Raw genomic sequence first — 10953 nt, 5'->3', positions numbered from 1 at the left:
CTTTCACTTTTTATGAGATTGATATGCTTTGAAATTAGTAACCCTCCATTAGCTCTCCAAATAGCTCTGAATCATTAGGGTCAGTACGTCTGCACTCCTCAAAATGAGCTTTTTACCTGAATTAGCATCTCAAAGAAGCAGGACTCCCTTCCCTGGTTTTAATTCCAGCATCACGCTGCACATCAGGATGGTTTTGGTGGCCAATCCAAACCCCGCATCCCAAATACATTCAGGGGAACCTGCTGGCATGTTTAAAATGTTCTTTTTCCTTCCCATTCTTTACTAAATGCCTATTATATTAATGTTTAAAATCCATTTAAGTTCATCATGGGTGGCTTTGTGAAAGGACACCGGCTCCATCATTGTAATTAGATGATTTATTGCCCTCTCGTGGTGACACATGCTAACTAGAGAAGCTGTGATTTAAATTGGATGAACCTTCCAAGAGTGTTTGAGTGAGAAATAGAGGAAGAATTATTAACACTATTAGAGATCAGCAGCGTATATTTGCAAGGGATGTACTGTGCTAGGAGAGGGATTAGCCAAAACTTGCTGGTTTGCACTGAGCACTGCTTTCACAGGTGTCCAGCCTGATGTGGGACAGGCATCTCCTGTCAGTGAGAGCTGTGAACAGGACACATTATTAACAACCAAAGTGTTAGCCAAAATCACTGTGTGTAGAATGGGAAATCACAGGGAAATCACTGCCCCGGGATTTGCTGCTCCGGCCCAGACAAGCGTCCTGGCCTCTTCCCCACAGAGAAGGCCATCTCAGCCCTCTCTCCTTTTCAGAGGCTGCTGGCTACAGGAAGAAGTGAAGGGTTTAATTTTAAATATGTTTTAATTGACATTTTGGTTCCTCTGTTCTTTCCACTGATTAGAATACATTAAGGGTTATCTGGGTTTACAAACCTTCTTCCCTTCAAGCATGAAACTCCCCTTCATCCTCCTCTTGGGAAAGCTAGATGACTCCCAAAAACCCACTGTCAGGTAGTTTCCCATCAGTGTAAGTGAAGGCACATTAACATTTTTCACTGACTTAATTGAAAAAACAGGCAGGCCTGAACTGCAATAATTCGGTGTAGAAACCAAGTATAGACCTAGCCCGGAGCTGTTATTCAAATGCCTGGGTTAATACAGTGTAAACCCATGAGCACATCCTCTTACGACGGGGCTTAAATCTTTTAAGAGTGGCTTATATCAATCTAGTTTAAGTCAATTCCTCACCGAGTTAAGCTAAATTGAAAGAAGCACTCAGACCCCAAACACAGAGCCGGTATTACCTAATCTCTTTGCACATAGCAATGGCTTTGGCCAGGTGCCTGCTGACATGGTGGGAAACAAGAGTACCAGGGAGCCTTGGCTGGACCCTGTTAGCAGAAAGTTTCCTAATTTAATCCTTACTGCCTTTCACAAACTCCCTGTCAAATGTCCCATTTGCTGAAGACCATGACATGACCGTCTCCTTGCAGCAGACAGGGTTCTCTAGTTCACGATGTCTTTGCAATGAGCCTTCATCCCCAAATCATAAGCATCAGCTCTTCAAACTTCAGAGAAAACCTTAAATGTTGGGCTGATCTGAAGTGAAAGGCAAAGCTAAAAACCAGCAGAAACAGTTTGCTGGAAGGAAATGTCATACAGAAAGTGCCAGAGATAGTGGATGGATGCCCTGTGACCACCAAATGTGTGTGTACAAGTGGGGACTTTCCAGTGGTAAAGATAAAATAAAGGAGAAATAGCTTTTCTCCTACCTAAGGAAAAGCCTGGAGGCCGTGCAGCAGTTCCATGCCCAATTCCATGTGCTTCTCTGTCAAACTGGGCTTGCACTGGCTAGCAAGAGGCCCAGGAGCTCCCATCAGGAGCATAGTGTCCTGCAAAGAGGTGGGAGATAAGTAAAAACAAGCTTTGGTTTTTGGCATAGTCATTATGAAGCTCCTTGGTTGGGTACCACGAGCACATGGGCCATCAGCCTCAAATGCATCAGCACCCTTCATCTCTGCCCTCCTCACCCTCCAGGACTCCCTGCACCAAGCAGCACCCTGCCAAAAGACAGAGGCAGCCCCAGAAGTTGTGACCTCCAAATGCTGCATTTACTTATGTTCAGCCACATAGATCTCCTGCCCTTTGCACCCTCTACCAACCGTCAGGAAGGAAATGCAAAGTCATTGCTGGTGAAATCCTCAAAACCTCTTGGAAGGTCCTCAGGAGGTTAAATAGATACCACTTTCAGAGTCTCTTTTGGGCAGGATGGGCTGGTTTTTAATCCATTTCACATGGGCTCACACCCATTTGGGCAAGTGATAATTGTGAATATAAAGCTATATAGAAAAAATAAACCTCTGCAGAAGTGATGCAGAGTAAGAAACCTGCTGCTGACTACTTCAAGGAGTATTAAATAAAGAAAAAGTCATTAAATGCAGCAACACTACTTAAATACAGATATTAATGAACCCATAAGAGCTGAACTGAAAAACTCCCCCATGCTTCTGCAGGCCTCTGGTCGAGCTACTCACCCCAGCTCTCCAAGAAATCAATTACTTTACCTCCATGGCAGAGAAAGGCTAAGGAAGAGCAGTTTTGGCAGGACCAGAGTCCTGGCCGTGGTGAGCTGGAGTGTGGTTTTCCTGCAAGTTTTGGGTGTGCTCAGCCAAAAGGAGCAACCTGCATCTGACCAAAAAAGCATGCTGGGCCATGCTGCAGCCCTGCTACAATGCTCCTACTATTCACGGTTATCTGTAAAGCTGTTCGGGCTAGCGCTTGGGAAAGGAGCATAATTTACCTGCAGAAGCAATACCGCTTAAAGAAAGGGGGTATTTTTTTCTCTGTCTTAGTACCCAAAGTGTGTTTTAGAGTTTATTTTCCCGGGTGACACGCAGCGTACCGAACCTCCCTGCACCTCCAGGCTTTGAGCATTAGATGGCAGCAGCGCTTAGGGATGGAGGAGCCCGGGCAGCTTCCCCCGCACGCCTTCCTCGGCTCCAGCCAGGCACCTCATTACTGGCTTTAAGTCATTTCTGCAGAGGAGGGGCTTTTGCTCGCATTGTGCATTCCAGGGCGGCAGCGAATATTGGGCACTGGCAGAGAATATGTAGGTTTTTCAGAAAGCAGGCTCGGGGCTGTCTGTATTAGCCCGGATGCGTTGCTGATCATGGCCTCCAGAGCATCTTTGGAATTGAGGCCAAAGCAGCTCTACCACCACCCCAGGAAGAGAAGGGACTATCCAGGAGTGCCGGATAGTGATGAGCATATGGGTGGTGCAGGCTGGGCATGTCTCCCACAAGTTCTGACTCCACTAATCCAGAAAGAGATGCCAGGTTACCTCCTTGCTCCACCCAGAGAAGTCATCTGCTGAGAAAAAAACCCACAGAAACCCCATCAGTTTTTATAGCACAGGTTACATGTAATTTGGGGTGGTGGGATGCAATGTGGGGCATTGGGATACGCTGCTGTAAGCCTGACTTTTGGCAGCAATTTACAGGATGAAAAGCAACACTCCATCTCCAGACATGAGTTTGGAATAACCGGTCTGGATCCCACAACATTATGGTGTCAGGTACAGACACATCACAAGAACTCTTGTTCCCAGAGATGTGATGGCAACAAAAGGGGTAATTCCCTTAAACCAACCATCAAAGAAGGATGCTCTGCGAAGTTTCAGGCAAGAGTTAAGAAATTCCCATGGCTTTTCAGCTTCATAGATTGTGTTCAGGAGATGCTGGGCATCCTATTCCCTGGGACCAGCTTAGGGAGACATCAGGGTGATGTGCAGGGGCTGCTCTGTGTGAAGAACTGGAGCATGGCCCTGCTGTAAACTGCAATGCAGTCCTCTGCCAAGGATCACCTTCAACCTCACGCCCAAGCCCTTGGGCGGGAGGTGGTGAGCAACCATTTAATGGGTATTAATTCATAAGCAATGTTTTCAGTCCCAGCTTTCTGGTTTTGTTCCCTTCAGGAACACACCATCACTTTGTAAGAAAAATGGAGAAGGGAAAGAGGCTTCTTGGCTGCTGCTGAAGCAAATTCAGGAGGGGACTTGTAAGGCACAGTATTTATGTTTCTACCTGACTCATCCACTCACTCAGGCTCACATTGTCTTATCTACTATCCTGATAAGAGTCACAGAGAAAACCCCAGCAGAGAAATTAGCAATCAAGAGCTATTTTATCAGGTCTGTATGACAAACAGAGGGACAGAGAGCATCGTGTCCTTTGGTCCCTCAGAGACAGGAGTGCCTGGAAACCAGAGGGCTGTTTACAAAACAGGTCAGAAAGATGACGTTGCTTTAAGGCTTTTTTTCCTGGTACCACTTCTGTAAATGCCTGGTGCATCCATACCCACATCCCATTAGAGCACCAGGTTCAAGGGCTGGTAACTAGAAGGTGTTTTACTATGGAGTGACTCTGGAAAGTCTTTGCTGCAGGAAAAAAAAGCCCTCACTGATTTTGCTCCAGAGCCCAAGGAAAGATGCTGATCTCCAACTGCCTACCATATTACTGGCATGTAACACTTGGGGTGATCAAGGTGCCCCCCCACCCCGCAAGCAACATCCCCCAAATCTCTTCTCTGCAAATGTAAAGCCCTCATAGCAAATAAAACCCATAACAGACTGGGCATACTATAGAGAAAACCACAGATTAGCTGAGCACAGTCTCCAAACGTAGAACACAGCCCTTCCCCAGGCCAGGTCAGGGGTTGGCATCATGTGCCCCCACCCAACACTGTGCCTTGTGGAATGAAAAAGCAGCAAGCTGCAGGTGAGCAACTTAACCAGATCAATATTACCCAAATTTATATAAAAAAAAAAAAAAGAAAAAAAGAAAGAAAAAAGATTGCTTATAACCCCCGGCTGTAACCTTTCTCTGCCTTTCTGATGAGATTTCAGCAGCTTGCCTGCCAAAAAGGAGTTGCAGGACTTGCCAAGCGCTATCGAGCAGCATGCCCTCATGACTCAGGGGGATTTTGTGCTTTATCACATGTGCACTGCAGTGATTTCCACCGTCAGGGGGAGAAGCAGGAGGTCACATTCACAAATGTTGTGAAGAAATCCTTAATTACTCCCTCAAGGGCTGTGGCAGAGCTACTGTAGCCCCAAAAGTGAGATTGAAAAGGTTCATTAACGAAGCTGGCAGACAGATGTGCCCGAATCACAGTGTCGCAATAGGATCCCTGACCTTAAAACATGGAACCTGACCACCATGTAATGAGAGCGGAGGATGGAAGAGCTTTAAGCCAGCCCTTCTCATCAAGCGTTGCGAGAGAGGCAGCCGTACCAGGCAAGATACTGTCTTGTAACGCGGCTTTGCTCTGTGCAACCTGCAGCAGTACCAAGAGAGGGCAGCCCAAGCCGCCACTTCAACGCCCGGCTTTTCCCAAATCTCTACACTAAGCTATTAGGAAGCCGCGAGCAAGCAGAAGTGGGGGGGAGGAGGATGGAGGGGACAAAACCGAAAACAAAAGAGAAAAGAAAAAGAAAAAAAAAGGGGGGGGGAGGGGGTGTAGAAAAGGCATTCCAGTCCAAATCGCAGATGCCAAAATGCAGAAGGGAGCCAGAAAGAGACCCTGCCTTTGGAGGGATGCAGAGGCTGAATTCAGAAGGTTGCAAACTGCGGTGGGCAAAGAAATTTTAAAAGAGGTGAGGTTAATCCATGCCCTACTAATAAGGAACTGTGAAGGGGACATAAGCCGAAGCGCAGTGCCCCAGTGCAACACCTGCGGTTTACCCTATATGAGGGAAGATGAGCTGAGACCCCCAGGGCTGAGATGCTCCCAGGGGCTGAGGTGCTCGGGTGCTTTGTTTTCAAAATGTTTCAGGAAAAAAAAAGGAGATGGGAAAGTTTCCTACCCAGGGCATAAATCGGGTCCACGCGCTCACGGGAGCAGGTCTCGGCTGCCTCGGAGTGGCACAGTGATGCTTTACACGGGCGGCTGGGATTTCCATCTAAACCTGTAACCGGCCCCTTCCTTGCAGAAAGAGGCAGCTTTGCCCATTTCCAGAGTCTTTAATAAATAGTGACAACAAAACGGGTGGTGATAGGGTAATGGATTGTGTCAATGGGCAAACATGTCTTCAGGGCATTTCCAAGCAAGCTGCTTTAACCCTAATTGTGGGGGAGAAGCAGGTGGGGTGCACAGCACTCCCCAGGCAATTCAAAACGGGAATTAATCCCAGCCCTGACCAAACACTGAGCTCCTTTCTTCCATTTCAATGCAGATTCGAGCGGTCTTAGAAAGCTGGCATGTCTGGCTCAGGGGAAGAGAATAGCACCTCCAAGCTATTGCTCCCAGAGGGTTTGAGGAAGGGTTTTGTCCCTGCTTGTGGCACTGGATATTTTCCTTTCTGAGAAAGAACAAACCCACATCATTTGTTTTCCTCTCACATTACCCAGCTGAAGCTGGGCTGCACCCACACCAGTGTTTGGACATGCCACTGGTGAAAATCCAGGACATCGAGATGAGGATCTGCCCCCGAAGAGTCTGAATTTTACACAGACAAAATAAATTAATCAGGAAGAAAAAGAATTACCCAGCAAATTCCCTCGATGTGTTGTACCAATTTAAAGCAATGTTAATGTTGATTTATTGATTTGGAAAGGTACTTACATTTATAAAAGCAGCAAGGGCTTGTCTATAGTGCCAATAACGTAACACAGACCTGCTGGCTCTAATCCTGCAAGTCCTTTATCAGCATGTAAAATTCATCACGTGAGAAGGGGAAAAGGCAAAGGGGAAAAAAAACACCACAAAACTTTATTTTTCCTTGAAAAAAAAAAAAAGGAGGCTAATCCATGTTCCCAGTAAAGGCCAAGATAGCGTGTAATGAGCCAACTACCATGCAAAGAGCCAAGGAGTTAACTAGGCTGGAAATCAAAGCAGCACTTGGATAGAGCAGCGAGATCACTGGCACATCTGAGGCTCAGGGATCAGTTACTTGAACAACACCATAAATCCTTCAAATATACCCCCAGAAACAAAAGACAGTTCCCCCAGGGACTCAGCTAAGCAGCTGGAAACATAATATTTCCCAGGTGTTCCCAGCAGGAAAGGTGGGAGCTGGGAGTGATTTACAGGGGCAAGGGATGAACCTTTAGGGCTGGTTCAATAAAAGCACAGGGGATCTGTGAATACACTTCAAACAGCCTTCCCAAATCCAGTGGTTTTCTGTGTGTGTTTCATGGCAGAATTTGGTTTCTGAAGAGCCCCGAAGGCGTTAGGTCAGAGTTGGTCAGCAAAAAGACATTTCTGGTAAGAAGGGTTTCTTGGGTACAGGTTTAGTCCGGGCAGCTCAGCAAAGTGTGATGCCGAGTGAAACAAGTTTTCCAGAGGAAAAAAGTTGAGAGATGCCGGACGCCAAGAGCCTGGCAGTGGCCGTGGATGGATATCCCTGCAGATACTGTGGGACAGGGCTGGCCAAAGCTTGTTCCCAGGTCACTGCAGCTCGTTCTGCTTGGTGACTTATCCAGAAGAGATTCCTCAATGGGACAGAGGAAGGAGGAAAATCCCCTTACACAGCAAAGGCAAACCCATAACCTGCTCCAGCCTTGTTGTTAGAGATGTGGGAATAAAGGCATTTTTTTGGAATAGGACAGAGAGAACAATTTCTTGTTAATTCAGCATGGCCCAGGCCAAACAGGTAGTATAGAAACAGGTAGTATAGAAAAGGCTTGCTCATCTAAGAAAATCCACATAAGCTCCCCAGAGTCTGAGTCAATTTTCTCACTTCTGTGCATCCTGTGGAGCTCCTGGATGCAGCCCCCATGCAAATCCTCCCCCCCAAAAAACCATCCCCAAAGGATGGGGTACACTATCAGCAGTGGAAAAGAGGGAGGTTGCTCTCTCAGCAGACAAGTGATCTACAAACTGTACAAGCCACAGAAGTTGGTTTGGTTACTAATGATTAAAGCGTCAATCTCTGGAGGAATGAGGGTGAATATGGTTTGAAAAACAGGATATTTGGGGAGGGGAGAATGTTCCTCCAGCATCTCCTTGGGGACTGAGCCATAGGGGCCCTTTGAAAGAGCCCCAGATGAGTAAGACATCCTTAATAAATCAATGATAAGGAAATGAAAATGGAAGTAGATGAATCAGCAAGCTGATCGGGTCACAGATGAAAAATAGCACATCTGCTGCTGCTTTCAGTGCATTAACAAATAAGGCCACTGGCTCAGACACACTAATGCTTGGAATAATGAAGTTTCAAGACCGATTAGAGCATAAATCACTTTTTTAAAGCATAGCCAGTCCTCCCCAGCCATCGGGAGACATATTTGCTGTATCTCATGTGCTCCCCAGCAGCTACTGGCCAGTGCAGTGGACACCACCACTGCCCCATTCTGCCCCTGGTTTCTAGAGGGTTGACTCCCATCTAAACACACCAAGCTTCAGCTAATCCACATGTTCAAACCATGCTAGTGAAAGCCTGTGACCTCCACACCAACCTGCTCACCAGCTGGATGCAACCCAAGCACCTTCCACTCTTCCTCTTGAGTTGGGGTTTTGATTTGGATTGAAGAGAGTAGCAACTGCAGGTTGCAAAATAATCTGCTCTGTGTTACTACCGTGGATTTCAGGAAGGAACACAAAGCAGATCACATAAAAGGCAGGGAGCTAGGAGCAGCCCCAGCCTTACCCCGTAAGTTTTCCCTGGGGACCTTGGGTTTGGGTGAAGGGAAATCAGGGCAAAAGCATTGCAGGTGGACCCACACCACGGATCTCACGTTACAAGTTACTGCTGAACAGGCACAGTTCATGAACTACATTTTTCATCCTTCTCCCTATTCATATTTCCCTGTCTCCCTGCTATTGATCACAGTGATGCAGCCCAGTGTGGCGCCCCAAAGGCTCCCACTCATCCATCAGCTCCGCGCCAGCTGCACCACTGAAAACCAGCCTCAGAGGGTGTTTTGGGGACACAAACCTGGAGACACTGGCGCTGTCTGGATACCCACACCATGACCCATGGATACAGCCAGGGGGTCTCCCCTCTGGGATGCTCCCCAGTTTCTCCCTGCACATCCCCACCCTCTCCATCCCCTTCTCTTGACACCATGGTCACTCACATGTAAACGAGGAGAGCTATAAGCTAATCAAGCTACTTCCCCTGAGGGCTTGATAGAGAGACAGATCATTATTGGTGTTTCTATTTTTAAATATACGAGAAGTGCCTGGATATTATAGCAATAGGGTCGTCTGTGTCCCTGGCTTCACCGAGTTGTGACCTCCATTACCAGTGACCAGGTTGTGTAAAGAGAAGCACAGTCTGTACATGGAAATTTGGCACCCAAAATACCAATGAGGAGAGGCAGCTCTTCACCCTCTGAGGACAACTGGCTGGGACAACTGCTCAGGCTGTAAAATCAAAGGGGAAAAAAGAGAAGCTCCACACTCCTGGCACGGGGACTACAGCATGGACCACTGAGCTGCATCACCCTCCATCCCATCTGGGGATACCCCAGGGCTGACCCTGGGGCTCATCCTGACACTGAGCTCCTCTGCTCAGCCCCAGAGCACCACCTCCAAAATGATTTTTATTCCTTCATGGTGGCCACACCACCTGCCTGTAAAAACCAAAGCAAGCAGAGCTTGCTCTTCCAGCCTCGTTAAATCACACTTAAACATGGGCAGTGCTCTGCCTGTGGGTCAGGGGGAGCCGCGCTCCGCAGCCACGCACAGGATTATTGTAGGACAACATTACTGAGCCATTACGATTTCATACACTGCCACTATCCAACTACTTAAGTACAAATGCCTTTCCTGCACACCAAAATGCAGCCCCTGGTCCTACCTGCAAATACGATTCTCCAGGCTGATTGCTGTATGTTGAAAGTAAACTGGAATTACCAGTTTGCAGGGAAGGCTGGAAGGGCCAATATCGCTGCCAGATGGCAATGGGAGGATGCTGGGCTGGGGGTTTGCAAGGGGATGGTTTAAGGTCAGGCTTAAGATCAGCAGCAAGGAGCTGCTGGGGAATATTAGGGAGTTTCTGATCCTGAAGGAAAAGGTCTGCTCTCACTGGGAGCTGCTCTATTTATCCTGGCGGCAGCTGCCACTGTATTCGTATCAAAAGGCAAAGAACCAGCCAGCTACATTCATTCATTAGCAAAAACATCGCGAAGGAGCCTGCTCAGGCTGTGATTACCTGTTTGCAAGTGATATTAATCACTGAAGCAAAAACTAATTATGTGGTTCACTAGTTTTCCCATTCCCTTAGATGGCTTTGCCATGAAACCCCCAGATCTGATGGGGAGGGAGACATGCTCTGCCATCACAATGGCACAAAATGCCTCCTCCTTCCAAAAAGGAAGTGTCCGAGTGATTTAGAATGAGCCTGTAAGAGCAGCAGGAGTATCATGGGGTTTGTATGTCAAACCCAAACCCTGGCTGTGAATGACTGGGAGATTTGAGTGCTGAATGTATCCTCTACACAAATCAAAGGGGGTATGGCTTACACGTACCCCAAGGCAGAGCTCTGGCAGTCCCATAGCAGCTGGGCACACACTCATGTTTTTGGAAGAGAAAGAACTGAATTCATATTTTTTTACAGGTCATTACAGACACCCAACCCAGAGCAATGTGACTGCCCTGCTGGATTGTTTTAAGCGTGCATTTTCATGTTGGGAAGTTTAAAAACGCAGATGTCAACCTAAAAAGGGCTCCTTAGGTGTGCTTTCAAAAAATGTCCTTTCTTTGAGTCCAAAAGCCCCCTCTGCTTATCTGGTGCGACAGGGCAGTGTGCTTACTGCTTACAGTGGAGCTGGGATTGCTAAAGTGGAGCTCCAGCAAAGCAAGGGAAAAGGGAAAAAAGAGAAAGGAGAAAAATGGGAGAAGAGAAAAAAGAGAAAGGGGAAAAATGGGAAAAGGGAAAAAGGAAAAGGGAAAAAAGGAAGAGGGGAAAAGGGAAAAGACTAAAAGGGGAAGGTCCAGATATCTCGCAATCCTGGAAACAAGGCAAAGATG

Source organism: Lathamus discolor, chromosome 6 (genome assembly GCF_037157495.1).
Source record: "Lathamus discolor isolate bLatDis1 chromosome 6, bLatDis1.hap1, whole genome shotgun sequence".
In the NCBI taxonomy this organism is placed as follows: Eukaryota; Metazoa; Chordata; class Aves; order Psittaciformes; family Psittacidae; genus Lathamus; species Lathamus discolor.
Note: the sequence above shows the minus strand (reverse complement) of the source record.